This window comes from Sapajus apella, unplaced genomic scaffold, assembly GCF_009761245.1.
Source record: "Sapajus apella isolate SASKATOON/1434 unplaced genomic scaffold, GSC_monkey_1.0 scaffold48, whole genome shotgun sequence".
Lineage (NCBI taxonomy): Eukaryota > Metazoa > Chordata > Mammalia > Primates > Cebidae > Sapajus > Sapajus apella.
Genome location: NW_022436988.1, coordinates 6,262,619 through 6,279,113, shown reverse-complemented (window position 1 = coordinate 6,279,113; position 16,495 = coordinate 6,262,619). Strand labels below are relative to the sequence as shown.

Here is a 16,495-nt window from a genome sequence, read left to right as displayed (position 1 = left end):
GGCATGCACTGGTAAATAATTAAACCACCTTCCTCAAGGAAGACGAAAAAGGCAGGAACATACGTCTGAACAGCTGAGAGTAATACAGACGACTGATGGCTTCCTTTATCCCGTACCATACACTGTAAGTCAGCACTCTTCCAAGGCATGGGCTGGTAGCAAGGAGAAACATGTTAGTACTGACCCTGCCTCTCTCTCTCTCTCACTGTGCCTAACCTATAGATGCTCATGTGTTAACTCTGTAAACCTTTTCTGAATTGATCTGTATCAAGTCATAACTCTTGGTCCTAACTGGCCCCTTATCCTGAGTTCCCTGACGCACTTGGCATGTACAATTATATTCCTATATCCTGGTACCTGCTTGCAACACTATGTAAATAAGTGCACAGTGAAAGGCATTTTCTTACCCACAGCATTGATGTGACTAAATAGAGTATCTTTTTCATTGTGCCCTAAGTTCTGCTCTGGCTGTCAGTGCTGGCTGCCTTCCACAGGGTGTGGAGATCCAGTTGAGCTCCTCCTGGGTGCAAGCTGAGCTGCTGTGGACAATCTGCCTCTCACCACATTAGAGGCGGGTGAACTTGAAGATCTCTTGAGGCCGGCTGGTGTGGCAGGATAATCTAGAGCCCCAGTTTCCTGGTTCTCAGCTTCCAGCCCAGTGCTACCGTAGCTTGTGCCTGGGCAACATGTGGGATCCAGAGAAGTGTATGTTTTAGGGGAAATTCACTTTCCAATTGTGCTGTTTTTGTTTTTCAAAACAAGGTCTCTTTCTGCCACCCAGGCTGGAGTGCAGTGGTGCAATCATAGCTCACTGAAGCCTTGAACTCTGAGCTCACAGCTTCCTCCTGCGGCAGCCTCCCTCCAAAGTAGCTGGGATTCCTGAGAAGCACCTTCTGCTTAGAAGATGGGAGTGGGATGTGACTCATGCCCTGACTCTTTATTCTTACTGAGATTCAGGAGATGTTCTTGAATAAATTTTCTTCATTTGCTATATGTCCTTAGGACAAGGTAAAATTTTTTTTATTATTTAAATCATTTTCACCAATTAGGTCAGGTGCAGTGGCTCACACCTGTAATCCCAGCACTTTGGGAGGCTGAGGTGCGAGGATCACTTGAGCCCAGGAGTTTGAGACCAGCCTGGGCAACATGGTGAAATCCTGTCTCTAGAAGAAATAAAAAAATTAGCCGGACATGGTGGCGCACACCTGTAGTCCCAGCTACTAGGGGGGCTGAGGTTGAAGGATCACTTGAGCCTGGGAGATCAAGTCCACAGTGAGCTGAGATGGCACCACTGCAGTCCAGCCTGGGTGACAGAGCCAGACCATGTCTCAAACAAACGAACAAACGCTTTTCACCAATTCAATGGCTATTTTGTAGGGAAAGGTCTGCTGAATTCCTCACATGGCCATCCCAGATAGTCTACCCATAACTTCTGTGGTGCACTGATATGAGTATAAAAGCAGGTCACGGCCTGGCGTGGTGGCTCACCCCTGTAATCCCAGCACTTGGGGAGGCTGAAGTGGGCAGATCACGAGGTCAGGAGTTCGAGACCATCCTGGCAGATACGGTGAAACCCCACATCTCGACTAAAAATACAAAAAAATTACCTGGGCATGGTGGCGCATGCCTGTAGTCCCAGCTACTCAGGAGGCTGAGGCAGAAGAATCTCTTGAACCCGGGAGGCAGAGGTTGCAGTGAGCCGAGATCGCACTGTACTCCAGCTTGGGCAACAGAGCAAGACTCTGTCTCTAAATAATAAATAAATGGTCACATAGTACATTGTTCCATGAAAGGGTCACATATACAAAGCAGCCTGCAAATGCTGAAGGAGCCAGTAAACCGGAGAAGGCAGACAAATCCAGTGTGTCAGCATAGGACGATTTACTGGGTAAATTCACACACAGAAGCATGGTCCTGGGTGGCTGCAGACCTGTGGGTCTCTGCACTGCAGCCCCTCAGATCTAGGGCTTATCTCTTGGGAAAAAGTATATGTGCTCTGGAGGAAATGTGTAAGTGGCTATGAGTGTCACTACACCTGTGATTTCTGCAACAGCATCTCAGATTGTCTTGGAGGAAAAGTGAAACTTAAAATGAACAGATGTTCCTACCTAGAGAGTAATACATCAACTAGACATTTTGAAGGCATTCTCGGACTCAGGGAATAACGTCGCTCTGGTGCCCACACATATGTCTTAGCATATAAAAGTTATATATCAAATTTTAAGTCAAAATTACTTAAATAATACTGAGAAAATGTAACTAAATATTTTTAAAACATACCTTGGAGATGTTGTAGGTTTCATTCTAAACCACTGCAATAATGTGACTATTGCAGCAAAATAAGAGACATTTTTTTATACAAGCTATGTTTACACTATAACGTTTCCCTCCCTTCCTTCCTCCCTCCCTCCCTCCCTCCCTCCCTCCCTTCCTTCCTTCCTTCCTTCCTTCCCTCCCTCTTTTCTTTTTTTTTTTTTGAGACAGAGTTTCGCTCTTGTTACCCAGGCTGGAGTGCAATGGCGCGATCTCGGCTCACGGCAACCTCCGCCTCCTGGGTTCAGGCAATTCTCCTGCCTCAGCCTCCTGAGTAGCTGGGATTACAGGCACGTGCCACCATGCCCAGCTAATTTTTTGTATTTTTAGTAGAGACGGGGTTTCACCATGTTGACCAGGATGGTCTCGATCTCTTGACCTCGTGATCCACCCGCCTCGGCCTCCCAAAGTGCTGGGATTACAGGCTTGAGCCACCGTGCCCGGCCCCCTCTTTTCTTTTTTTTTTTTTGAGATGGAGTCTCACGCCCGTTGCCCAGGCCAGAATGCAGTGGTGCAATCTTGGCTCACTACAACCTCCGCCTCCTGGGTTCAAGCGATTCTCTTGCCTCAGCCTCCCGAGCACCTGGGATTACAGGCATGCACCACCACGCCCAGCTAATTGTTGCATTTTTAGTAGAGACGGGGCTTCACCATGTTGGCCAGGCTGGTCTTGAACTCCTGACTCAGGTGATCCACCCACCTTGGCCTCCCAAAGTGCTGAGATTACAGGTGTGAGCCACCGTTTCTGGCCGCTATAATGTTTTCTTTTGTGTGCAATAACATTATGTCTACAATACCAATGTACATGTAAATTTAAAAACACTTTATGGCCAGGCGTGGTGGCTCACGCCTGTAATCCCTGTGCTTTGGGAGGCCAAGGCAGGTGGATCACTTGAGGTCAGGAGTTTGAGACCAGCCTTGCCAACATGGTGAAACCCCATCTCTACTAAAAATAGAAAAATTAGCCATGCATGGTGGTGCTTGCCTGTAATCCAAGCTACTCGGGAGGCTGAGGCAGGAGAATCATTTGAACCCGGGAGGCAGAGGTTGCAGTGAGCCGAGATCATGCCACTGCACTCCAGCCTGGGCTACAGAGTGAGACTCCATCTCAAAATAATAATACAAACAAACAAAATAAAAAAACACTTTATTCCTAAAAACTGCTAACAATCATCTGAGCCTTCAGTGAGCCATGATCTTTTTGCTGGTGGAGGGTCTTGCCTCAATGCTGATGGTTGCTAACTGATCAAGGTGGTGGTTGATGAAGTTTGGGGTAACTATGACATATTATTAAAATAAGATGGCCAGGTGTGGTGGCTCACGCCTACAATCCCAGCACTTTGGGAGGCTGAGGCAGGTGGATTACCTAGGTCAGGAGGTAGAGATAAGCCTGGCCAACATAGCAAAACCCCATCTCTACTAAAAATACAAAAATTAGCCAGGGGTGGTGCTGGGCACCTGTAGTCCCAGCTACTTGGGAGGCTGAGGCAGGAGAATCACTTTACCCCCAGAGGTGTTTGTTTCTCCTTTGAGGTTATAATGAACATCGTCACACCACAAGTCAAGTCAGAAGTAGGACAGAGAACGCTCCCAAGGTTGGCTTGGTCATCCAAGATCATTAAAAATGGCTGACCCTAGGCAGGGCAGGGTGGCTCACACCTGTAATCCCAGCTACTCGGGAGGGTGAGGCAGGAAGATTGCTTGAACCTGGGAGGCAGAGATTGCAGTGAGCCGAGATCACACCATGGCACTCCAGCCTGGGTGACAAGAGAGAAACTCCATCTTAAAAAAAAAAAAAAAAAAAAAGGCTGACCCTATCAATATGTACAAAAATATAAAATATAAATAAAAAATACAAATTTCCTTTTTAAAGTATTTTTTGATGGAGGTGAATTTATAATAATAATCATAGTAATATTCCTATAACAAGTTTAGCCTTTTTAAAAATTCTACTTTAAGTTCTGGGATACATGTGCAGAACGTGCAGGTTTGTTACATAGGTATACATGTGCCATGGTGGTTTGCTGCACCCATCAACCTCTCTTCTAGGTTTTAAGCCCTGCATGCATTAGGTATTTGTCCTAATGCTCTCCTTCCCCTTGCCCCCCACCCCACGACAGGCCCCTGTGTGTGACGTTCCCCTCCCTGTGTCCATGTGTTCTCATTGTTCACTTCCCACTAATGAGTGAGAACATGTGGTTTGGTTTTCTGTTCCTGTGTTAGTTCACTGAGAATGATGATGTCCATCTTCATCTATGTCCCTGCAAAGGACATGAACTCATTCTTTTTTATGGCTGCATTTAAAGTTCTTTTAAGGAAAAAAGCAGGGCATTGGAAGTTTTGGTTCTTTTTTCCTCCCCTGTTACAAATTCTTGTGGTTTGGGTTGGGTGGCGGAGAGTGTGTGTCATCTGCGGGCGGCCTCTCTACTCGAAGGTGACCCCATTTAGATTCTGAGACGCGAAGTGGAGGGTGAATGGATCCCAGCCATTTTTTGTTGTTGTTGTTCCTTTTTTGCCATCTAGTGGTCCTCATCAATCTTCTGCTTCTTGGTATCAACATCATCATCCTCATCATCTTCAGCTGCCCACTTGCCAGTAGCAGACCAGCTTTCTCGTCTTCATCTCCATCCTCTTCCTCATCGTCACCTTCTTTCTCTTGTTCATCTACCTCATCGTCAGCCTCCTGCTCCCATTTTCCTCATTAGCGTTCCCATTAGCAAGGGCGTCTCTTCCGTTTCCGCCTCCTCCACAACTCCCTTCTTCCCCTCCACAACTCGCTTCTTCTCCTTTAAGTCCTTGATGGTGACATCAGAGCTGGTGTCTACGGCTGCGTCTGACATGAGAGCACTTGGGATTAAAAACATAGTGAGAGTTTGGGAACTCTGACGATAAAGCTGCCGGATTCCACAACGGAGGAGGAGGCATGGAGCCAGACGAGGAACAATGCAAAGATGGCTTTTCAGAGCAGCAGTGGGGGCTGTTTCCATTTCAACGATGTTCATAGGATCTTCACCAGGAGTAGATTCCATGTCAAGAAACCTTCTTTGTGCATTTATAAGAAGCAACTTATCCATAAAAATTTGATCATAAGACTGCAGCAATTCAGTCTGCAGCAATTCAGTCACATGTTTAGGCTCCACTTTTTTTTTTTTTTTTTTTTTTTTTTTTGATGGAGTTTTGCTCTTGGAGTGCACGGGCGTGATCTTGGCTTACCACAACCTCCACCTCCTGGGTTCAATCAATTCTCCTGCCTCATCCTCTTGAGTAGCTAGGATTACAGGCATGCACCACCACGCCCAGCTAATTGTATTTTTAGTAGAGATGAGGTTTCTCCATGTTGGTCAGGCTGATCTCGAACTCCTGACCTCAGGTGATCAGCCCACCTCAGCTTCCCAAAGTGCTGGGATTATAGGCATGACCCACTGCACCCATCCCAGGCTCCACTTCTAATTCTGCTTCTCTTGCTGTTTATACCACATGTTTAGTGATTTCCTCTACTGAAGTCTTAAATCCCTCAAAGTCATCCACAAAGGTTGGAACCAACTTCTTGCAAACTCTTGTTAATGTCAATGTTTTGACCTCCAGCCAAGAATCATGAATGTTCTTCAGGACAATAAAATGATGAATCCTTTCCGGAAGTTTTTTGACTTGCCCAGATCCATCAGAGAAATCACTACCTATGGCAGCTATAGCCTTACCAAATATATTGCTTGAATAGTAAGACTTGAAATGTAATATTGCTTCTTGATCCATGGGATGCAGAATAAATGTTGTGTTAACAGTCATGAAGACATTAATCTCCTTGTACATCTCCATCAGAGCTCTTGGGTGACCAGGTACACTGTCAGTAAGCAGTAATATTTTGAAAAGAGTCTTTTCTTCTTACCACTAGGTCTCAACAGTGGGCTTAAAATATTCAGCAAATAATTCTCTAAATGAGATATGCTATCATCCAGGCTTTGTCATTCCACTTCTAGAGCAAAGGCAGAGTAGCTTTAGCATGATTCTTATGTTTCATAGGATTTTTGGAAGGCTAAATAAGCACTGACTTCAATTTAGAGTCACCAGCTGCATCAGCCCCTAACAAGAGAGTCAGCCTGTCCTTTGAAGCTTTGAAGCCAGGCATTAACTCCTGTCTAGCTATAGAAGTCCTAGATGGGGCTGGGCATGGTGGCTCATGCCTGTAATCCCGGCACTTTGGGAGGCCGAGGCAGGCAGATCATGGAGTTCGAGACCAGCTTGACCAATATGGTGAAATTCTGTCTCTACTAAAAATACAAAAATTAGCTGGGCATGATGGTGGGCACCTGTAATCCCAGCTACTTGGGAGGCTGAGGCAGGAGAACTGCTTGAATCCAGGAGGCGGAGGTTGTGGTGAGCCGAGATGTGCCACTGCACTCCAGCCTAGGCAACAGAGCAAGGCACCATCTCAAAAAAAAAAAAAAAAAGTCCTAGATGACATCTTCTAATATAAGGCTGTTTTTCAATGACCTCAGCGAGATCTGGATAACATGCTACAGCTTCTATAGCCACACTTGCGTTTTACCTTGTGCATCTGTTACGAAGATGGCTTCTTTCCTTAGTCTTTGTGAACCAACCTCTGCTAGCTTCCAACTTCTTTCTGCAGCTTCCTCACCTCTCTTAGCCTTCATGGAATTGAGGAGCGTTACAGCCTTGCTGCGGTTTAGGCTGTGGCTTCAGGGAACATTGCATCTGGTTTGATCTTCTATCCAGACCACTACAGCTTTCTTTGTAACAGCAATAAGGCTGTTTCACTTTGTTTTTTTTTTTTTGTTTGTTTGTTTTTTTGAGACCAAGTCTCACTGAAACCTCCACTTCCCAGGTTCAAGCAATATTTGTGCCTCGGCCTCCAGGGTAGCTGGGATTATAGGCACACACCACCATGCCTAGCTAATTTTTTTGTATTTTTAGTAGAAACGGGGTTTTGCCATGTTGTCCAGGCTGGTCTCAAACTCCTGACCTCTAGTAACCTGCCTGCCCACCTTGGCTTCCCAGATTACAGGTGTGAGCCACTGCACCCAGCCAAGCTGCCATGCCCAGACATGTTTCACTGTCTTATCATTTATGTGTTCCATGGAGTGGCACTTTTAATTTCCTTCAAAAACTTTTCCTTTTCATTCACAGCATGGCTAACTGGTGCAAGAGGCCTAGCTATAGGCCTGTTTCAGGTTTCTGTATGCCTTTTTTTTTTTTTTTTTTTTTAAAGATGGGGTTTCACCATGATGGCCAAGCTGGTCTTGAACTCCTGAACTCAGGTGATCCACCCACCTCGGCCTCCCAAAGTGCTAGGACTACAGGCATGAGCCACCGCGCCGGTGTTCCCTACCTGGCCAGTGAGGCTCACAGGGTAACACGGGACATCAGCACAGGCAAGGTGGAGAATGAGATTCTAGCAGGAAAACTACCCTGGCCACCAGTACCCAGAGAGGAAGTGGTGAAAATTAACGGCCGCATTGCGCTCTAGTCAGCCTGCGATATTAACAACCAGTGCTGTGCCTCCTTCTGCAGAAGAAACACTAAAATTGGAACGACACAGAGAAAATCAGCATGACCACTGTGCAAAGATGATGTGTAAATTCATGAAGTGTTCCATATTAAAAAACAATAACAATAATACCAACTGTTGTGCTGAAGGTACCTTTGTGGAGTAGTTTTCTGGAGTGGCAGGAGACTTGATGGAGTCTTACTCTATTGTCCAGGCTGGAGTGCAGAGGTGCCATCTCAGCTCACTGCAACCTCCGCCTCCTGGGTTCAAGTGATTCTCCTGCCTCAGCCTCCTGAGTACCTGGGATTACAGGCATGCACCACCATGCCGGGCTAATTTTTTGTATTTTTAGTAGAGACAGGGTTTCACCATGTTAGCCAAGATGGTCTCCATCTCCTGACCTCGTGATCTGCCCGCCTCGGCCCACCAAAGTGCTGGGATTACAGGTGTGAGCCATTGCACCCAGCCCTTATTTTTAATGATTATTTCTCCAACACCAGGCACTGTTGGGGCCGTGGACATAGTAAAGAACAGAATATAGCAGTTCTGCCCTCATTGAGGTAAGCTCCTAGAACAGACAGTGGAGTATCAATTAAACAGATAATAATCCATGCTATGATGAAAAATGTGGCAGGCCTCATGGCTTACACCTATAATCCCAGCACTTTGGGAAGCTGAGGCAGGAAGATCGCTTGAGGCCAGGAGTTCGAGACCAGCCTGGCCAACATAGTAAGAACCTATCTGTACATAAAATTTTAAAAACTGGTTGGGGCCGAGCGTGGTGGCTCACACCTGTAATCCCAGCACTTTGGGAGGCTGAGTAGGTGAAGCACGAGGTCAGGAGTTCTAGACCAGCCTGGCCAACATGGTGAAACCCTGTCTCTACTAAAAATACAAAAAATCAGCTGGGTGTAGTGGTGGGTGCCTGTAATCCCAGCTACTCGGGAGGCTGAGGCAGGAGAATTGCTTGAACCTGGGAGACGGAGGTTGCAGTGAGGCAAGATCACCACTGCACTCCAGCCCAGGAAACAGAGTGAGGCTCCATCTCAAAAAAAATAAATTGGTTGGGTGTGGTAGTTCATGCCTGTGGTCCTAGCTGCTGGGGAGGCTGCGGCAGGAGGATTGCTTGAGCTGAGGGGTTCGAGACTGCAGTGAGCTATGACTGAACCATCGCACTCCAGCCTCGGCGACAGAGCGGGACTCTGTCTCAATAAATAAATAAGCATATAAGAGAAATGAAGTACAGAGTAAGAGCTGTGGTCAGGGAAGACCTCTCTGAGGGAGTGACTGGGTAAAAGGAGGAAGTAAGCCATGAGAAATTTATGAAGGCTGGGTAATTTATAAAGAAAAGAGGTTTAATTGGCTCATGGTTCTGCAGACTGTACAGGAAACCTGGTGCCAGCATCTACTTCTGATAAGCCCCTCAGAAGGCTTACAGTCATGGCAGAAGGCTAAGGGGAACAGGCGCACCACATGGAGAAAGTAGGAGTAAGAGAGAGAGAAGGGGGAAGTCCCTGACTCTTTTAAACAACCAGATTTCTCTTTCTTTTTCTTTTTTTGAGATGTAGTGTCACTCTGTCGCCCAGGCTGGAGTGCAGTGGTGCGATCTCAGCGCACCGCAACCTCCGTCTCCTGGGTTCAAGTGATTCTCCTGCCTCAGACTCCTGAGCAGCTGTGACTAAAGGCGCCTGCCACCATGCCTGGCTAATTTTTGTATTTTTAGTAAAGACAGGGTTTCACCATGTTGCCCAGGCTGGCCTGGAACTCCTGATCTCAGGTAATCTACCCACTCAGCCTCCCAAAGTGTAGGGATTACAGGCATGAGCCATCACACCTGGCCAAAAACATGTGTTTTGAGGCCCCTAGTTTGCCATTGTCCTGGATGTACCCTCCTTCTGACTGATTTTAAAAGGGATGTAAATGATTTGGTGTGTCTCGATAGGTCTCATTTTATTTTGCTTCAAAAGCTACAAACTACAGTTCTCATTGATTATTGTTCTGTTGAAAGAGTCTTTGTCAATATCCCCGGAGGTATATAGCTTGTGAAAATTGTATATAGCAAGATGAAAAGAATGGCCGCCCCCTTAATATTTACTTAGGGAGTATAGATAATGATCTCTTTGCAACTGATATTCTGCTTCAGAATATCATTTTTACCCAAATCAGACCAAAAAAGAGTTTGTTTTTTTCCTTCAGGTTTTCCATCTGGGCCCTTTGTACCCACCTCTTTTTCTATGGGACGATTTGCCAGCAGAAGACTCCATTTCAACAAACAGGTCTATAGAAAGAAGCAAACTAATTACACACAGCTTCTTTTATGCTTGTGGCCCAGATTCAGGAGTTTGAGAACAGCCTGGGAAACAGTCTTAGAAATGGAATCAAGTATTGACAGCGCTGTGATTGCTGAAGGCAGTCTATCTAGCCGCTAGCACAGCCCACGTTGGCAGTGTTCAAAAACCTTGTCTGAGTCAAAGAACAAGAAGGAGGCACCCCCAGGCCATCTCTCATAACCCTTGGAAGGTGCAGAAAAGCCTCAATGTCTCCATAGGAAGAAGCCCAAAGTTCAGAGGAAGGGCAGGGCTCACACGCTGCCCAGATGGCCTCTGAAGCAAACAGTGGGGCCCTCTCTCTGGGGATTGGAAACTGGATTTCCTGGTGGGGCAGGGAAGACTAGGCTGGCTTTTCTGAGCAGGGCTTCATCATAGAGGGGACACCATCTGTGCAGAGTCCACCCTATCCTCAGAGGCCAGCAGTAATAGATGGAACCAAGTCCAACCGGATCTGGGGCCTCCTCACCTTGGACCTCTAGCCAGCTACATTAAGAGACCTCTGCTGCCTTCTTCCTTGTCCTTCCATTCCTCCTGTCCACTCCACGGCAGCTAGGAAGCAAGACCTTGAAAAGAGGCAGGAGGTATCACTGAACTAGACCGTGCCCACTCCCCAATCTCCTCATTCTCCCAGCAAGCAGGGTGAGTGCCCCAGTTGTGCTGGGAAGAGGAGGTGAAGCACCGTGAACCTGATACGTGAGTGGGGCTTGAAACAGAGCTGGCCTGAGTTTTACCACGCCAAAGTGATGACTCTGCCCTAGATAGGGCTAAGGAACTGAAGGGATTTGGAAGCGGTGATGAGAAAATAGAAAATGGGCTGGGTGCCATGACTCACACCTAGAATCCCATCACTTTGGGAGGCCAAGGAAGGCAGATCACTGGAGCTCAGGAGTTTGAGACTGGCCTGGGAAACATGGCAAAACTCCATCTCTGGTTTTGTTTGTTTGTTTGAGACAATGTCTCACTCCGATGCCAAGGCTAGAGTGCAGTGATGTGATCTCGGCTCACTGTAACCTCCACCTCCTGGGTTCCAGCAATTCTCCTGCCTCAGCCTCCTGAGTAGCTGGGATTACATGTGCCCACCACCACGGATGGCTAATTTTTATATTTTTAATAGAGAAGGGGTTTCACCATGTTGGGCAGACTGGCCTTAAACCCCTGACCTCAAGCGATCCACCTGCCTTGGCCTCTCAAAGTGCTGGCATTACAGGCATGGGCCACCACATCCAGCCAAAACCCCATCTCTACAGACAAAAAAATCAGCTGGGCATGCTGGTGTGTGCCTTACTACAGGTACTTGGGAGACTGAGGTGGGAGGATGGCTTAAGCCCAGGAGGTGGAGATTGCAGTGAGCCAAGATCATGCCACTGCACTCCAGCCTGGGCAACACAGCCAGACCCCATCTCAAAAAAAAAGTAAGGCCGGGCACAGTGGCTCACACCTGTAATCCCAGCACTTTTGGAAGCCTAGGCGGGTGGATCACTTGAGGTCAGGAGTTCAAGACTAGCCTGGCCAACATGGTGAAACCCCATTCTACTAAAAATACAAAAAATTAGCTGGGCGTGGTAGCAGGAGCCTATAATCCCAGCTACTTGGGGGGCTGAGGCAAGAGAATCACTTGAACCTGGGAGGCGGAGGTTGCAGTAAGCCGACGTTGTGCCATTGCACTCCAGCTTGGGCAACAAGAGCGAAACTCTGTCCCAAAACAACTGCGCTTAGATTCCTGTCTGGGTACATTTCCCCTCTCCTTTCATGTCCCCAGTCCGCCTCTTCTCTGACACTGGCAGTTCTGTCCTGAGGCCCTCTTCTCAGACAGCCCTGCAGCGCTTTCTGCCACCCTTCTGTTAGGAACACTCAGAAGCCGAAGGTGCAGTTTCCTTAGCACCACGAAGGCAGGCACCTGTTATTGACCTTTTCCTGCAGATTCCTCATTTCCTTAGGAGCTGCAGCCCAGGAATCGTGTCATGGTAGGAATCCAGCCCCAAGACTGCAGATCAGTCGGGAGTTTCTTCTGTGAGAACATTCACAAAACTCAGAGGGAGGATTTTGCCAGTGAGTCAGTAACCCTGTGCCCTGCATGCATCACCGCAGGAAGGACTTGCCAAGAACAATTGCCTCCATGGATGAGCAGCCACCTGCACCGCCCGGGACAGAGCAAGTCCTCCGTGGCGCAGTGCATTCATCGTGTCATTAGAGTCTGAGTTGTTTTGCTGAGTCACTCTATGTTTATCACATATTTTGACACTTCTTTGACAGCCTGCGGATGCCCCAATTTTGTGTTTGCCCTGCTGGGGGTTACAGTAAATCAACAATATTAGATAAGAAAAAAACAAGGAAACCTCTCAAGCCCTAAAATACAACAAAATCTGTCATAAAATAACAGGTAAAAGGAAATTTGATGGTTATGCTGGATGAGCCACACCCAGAGCCATGCCGTGGACGCTGCAGGTCTCCTGCTCGCTCTACCTCGGTGTCACCTGGGTATCACAGAAACTCATCCACAGAGACCAGCCTGAAGCTGCCATTTCTCAGAATAAGGAGTCTCCAGGGCTGGAGGAGAGGCAGTCCTGGGATGCTTAGCTGGTTGCCACCGCAGTCCCCACTTGCATCTCACCCCAAACAATAGCACTGCCATAGGGATTCAGGTCCTATTTGTTTGTTTTTTTAGACAGAGTATTGCTCTGTCGTCCAGGCTGGAGTGCAGTGGTGTGATCTCAGCCCACTGCAACCTCCGCCTTCCAGGTTCAAGTGATTCTCCTGCCTCAGCCTCCAGATGCCCACAACCACGCCTGGCAAGTTTTTGCATTTTTAGTAGAGATGGGGTTTCATCGTGTTGGCCAGGCTGGTCTCGAACTCCTGACCTCAGGTGATCCACCTGCCTCAGCCTCCCAAAGTTCTTGGATTACAGGCGTGTGTGCGTCCAGTGTGATCCATTCTCAAGTAAAATACAAAATTAGAAATTAGCTAAAACAATATATATATGTATGCCTATATATGAGAAAGAAAAATCATTAAACAGATGTGGTAAAATGCTAACAACTGGGAACTGGGTGAAGGGCATATGGAAGCCTGCTGCACTAATCTTGGAACTTTTCTGTAAATCTAACATTATTTCAAACTAAAAAAAATTACCAAAGGAGGCTGGGCATGGTGACTCACGCCTGTAATCCCAGCACTTGGGAGGCTGAGGTGGGCGGATCACCTGAGGTCAGGAGTCTGAAACCAGCCTTGCCATTGCGGTGAAACCCCGCCTCTTTTAAAAATACAAAAATTAGCTGGGTGTGGTGGTACATGCCTGCAATCCCAGCTACCCAGAAGGCCAGGGCAGGAGAATCGCTTGAACCTGGGAGGTGGACTTTGCAGTGACCTGAGATGGTGCCATTGCACTCCAGCCTGGGTAACATGAGTGAAACTCTGTCTCAAAAAAAAAAAAAAAAAATTAGCTGGGTGTGGTGGTACATGACTGCAATCCCAGCTACCCAGAAGGCCAGGGCAGGAGAATCGCTTGAACCTGGGAGGTAGACTTTGCAGTGACCTGAGATGGTGCCATTGCACTCCAGCCTGGGTGACAGAGTGAGACTCCATCTAAAAAAAATCCAAAGGAAAAAGAAGTTCACAGAGCCAACATAAAAGGCCCCCTTTCCATACAGACTGAATTTTAGTGAGACCACATAACCAATGAGGGAAAGTTCTTTATAGAATTTATACAGTTCATTGCAAGAGGAATGACAGAATCAGAAAATCAACACTTTACCAACTCCTATCACAATGATTGTAAACAAACGCTAAGAACTTGAGGCAGAGGCTCAGTTTGATGGAGGGAAGAGGCTGACATCAGCTGAATTCATCGGCCAATGCCAATGTCATCAAACTTGGGGTGACAAATATAGCCCTGTGAAGAATTCTGGTCACCAACTTGAATGCATTTGAATACAGTCCAGCCTTCGGAGCTAAGTGCACAGGAAGCCCAGCGCTTAGGGAATAGAGAGGACTAGCAAGCACTATATACTCTGACCATCCCTCAGCCAAATCCAGAAGGTGAATATTCTGTAAGACCTGGCTTCTCTACCAAATCAACGTCAGTTTTTAAAAAAGAGAAGACTGTTGTGGAATAAAAGGGACTTGGAGGCACAACTAATTGCAATGGGCGACTCTTGTTTGGATTCTGATTTGAACCAACCAACCGATTTCTTATTCTTTTTTTTTTGACAGTCTCACTCTGACACCCAGGCTGGAGTGCAGTGGTGCGATCTCAGCTCACTGCAACCTCTGCCTGCCAAGTTCAAGCGATTCTTGTGCCCCAGCCTCCCAAGTAGCTGGACTACAGGCGGAGGGCACCATACCTGGCTAATTTTTGTATTTTTGTTTTTTGTTTTGAGATGGAGTCTCCCTCTGTCGGCAGGCTGGAGTGCAGTGGTGCGATCTCAGCTCACTGCAACCTCCGCCACCCAGGTCAAGCAATTCTCCTGGCTCAGCCTCCCAAGTAGCTGGGACTACAGGAGCACACCACCATGCCCGGCTGATTTCTGTATTTTTAGTAGAGATGGGGTTTCACTATGCTGCCCAGGCTGGTCTCAAACTCCTGAGCTCAAGTGCTGGGATTACAGGTGCCCATGACCATGCCCAGCTAATTTTTTTGTATTTTTAGTAGAGACAGAGTTTCACCATGTTGGCCAGGGTGGTCTTAAACTCCTGACCTCAGGTGATCCACCTGCCTCAGCCTCCCAAAGTGCTGGGATTACAGACGTGAGCCCCTGCACCCAGCCTATCTGCTGTTTTTAAATTGTCTTCACCTAAAAATAACTTGTGTCACAGTGGCATATTTTGAGGTATAATATTCTGGTTTCTTACACTTACAAGGGTAGTTCCCAAGTGCATGCCGCCATAAACTGCTTGTGCACAAATCTCCATAGGGCTGGTTTCTAGGGGACTCAAGCTCAGGCAATCAGTCCCAGCAGTGGTCCTAACAAACAGGAGGTTGAGGCTCACTGGAGGCTGAGGTGGGAGAATCACTTGAGCTAAGGAGATTGAGGCTGCAGTGAGCTGTGATGGCGGCACTGCACTGTAGCCTGGACGATGGAGTGAGGTCTTGCCTCAAAATAAAAAAATGCAGATGCTAACACTAATAATCATGGTGGATGCTCTGCTGTGCCACCCATATCTCCCATTAAGGATGAAGGATCTTGTAAGATCTTTCCCCTAGGTCTGGGAGTGCTGCTGTCAAAGAGGCTCCACTGTCAGCACCTGTAGGGGTCAGGGGGGCTGCTTCACTGGGGAGAGTAGTTTCGAAACCACTCCCTGTAGGGGCTGCTGCAGCCTCTACTGAGACCAGATCACCGCTCTCCCTCCTCCCTGAGCTGAGTCCTCTCCCTTTCCTCCTCTTCCTGAAGGTCCTGACCTGGGAACACCCCTAACAAACCTCTTACACGCCAATCTCCACCTCGGTTGGCTTCCAGGGAACCCGATCTGCCACATATCATGTTTCTCACAAGGACTAAACTACATAGAACATAAAGTTCTAAGCTGGGTCTGGTGGTTCACGCCTGTAATCCCAGCACTTTGGGAGGCCGAGCTGGGCGGATCACTTGAGGTCAGGAGTTCAAGACCAGCCTGGCCGACATGGTGAAACCCTGTTTCTACTAGAAATACAAAAATAAACCAGGCATGCCTGTAATCCCAGCTACTCAGGAGGAGAGGCATGAGAATTGCTTGAACCCTATGAGACAGAGCCTGCACCACTACACTCCAGCCTGGGTGACACAGAGAGATTCCATCTCAAAAAAATGAACATAAAGTTTTCATCCCAGAGCCAGACACAGTGCACAACAAGCATTAGTTGTTATCATTATACACTCAAGACATGCCTTCTTTTCTCTCATGGTTATAGATGAAAAAATAAATAAAATTCTTCTCAAGAGGCCAAACGGGGCTGGGTGCGATGACTCACACCTGTAATCCTAGCACTTTGGGAGGCCATGGAAGGATCACTTGTGGTCAGGAGTTCAAGACCAGCCTGGTCAACATGGTGAAACCTCGTTCTACAAAAAATACAGAAATTAGCCACGTGTGGTGGCACATGCCTGTAATCCCAGCTACCTGGGAGGCCAAGGCAGGAGAATTGCTTGAACCTGGGAGGCAGAGGGTGCAGTGAGGGGAGATGGCGCCACTGCACTCCAGCCTGGTGACAGAGCGAGACTCTGTTTCCAAACAAAAACAAAACAAAAGGCCCAAGGGGAGACTGCTATTATGTGCTCATGGTGCCATTCTGACTGGGATCTTTTATCTTCAATGCCATATACATACACACACACACACACACACACACACACACACACACACACACACACAC

At 47.4% G+C, this 16,495-nt stretch overlaps 1 non-coding gene and 1 pseudogene across 1 annotated transcript; one reads left to right on the top strand and one right to left on the bottom strand.

The window, feature by feature from the left end:
- Positions 1-4,757: 4,757 nt before the first annotated feature.
- Positions 4,758-5,222, bottom strand: LOC116525840 (annotated as a pseudogene).
- Positions 5,223-7,830: 2,608 nt separating this feature from the next.
- On the top strand, positions 7,831-7,933 carry LOC116525867. The gene has a single exon (XR_004257863.1). It is a non-coding gene; the product is annotated as a U6 spliceosomal RNA (small nuclear RNA).
- The last annotated feature ends 8,562 nt before the right edge of the window (positions 7,934-16,495 follow it).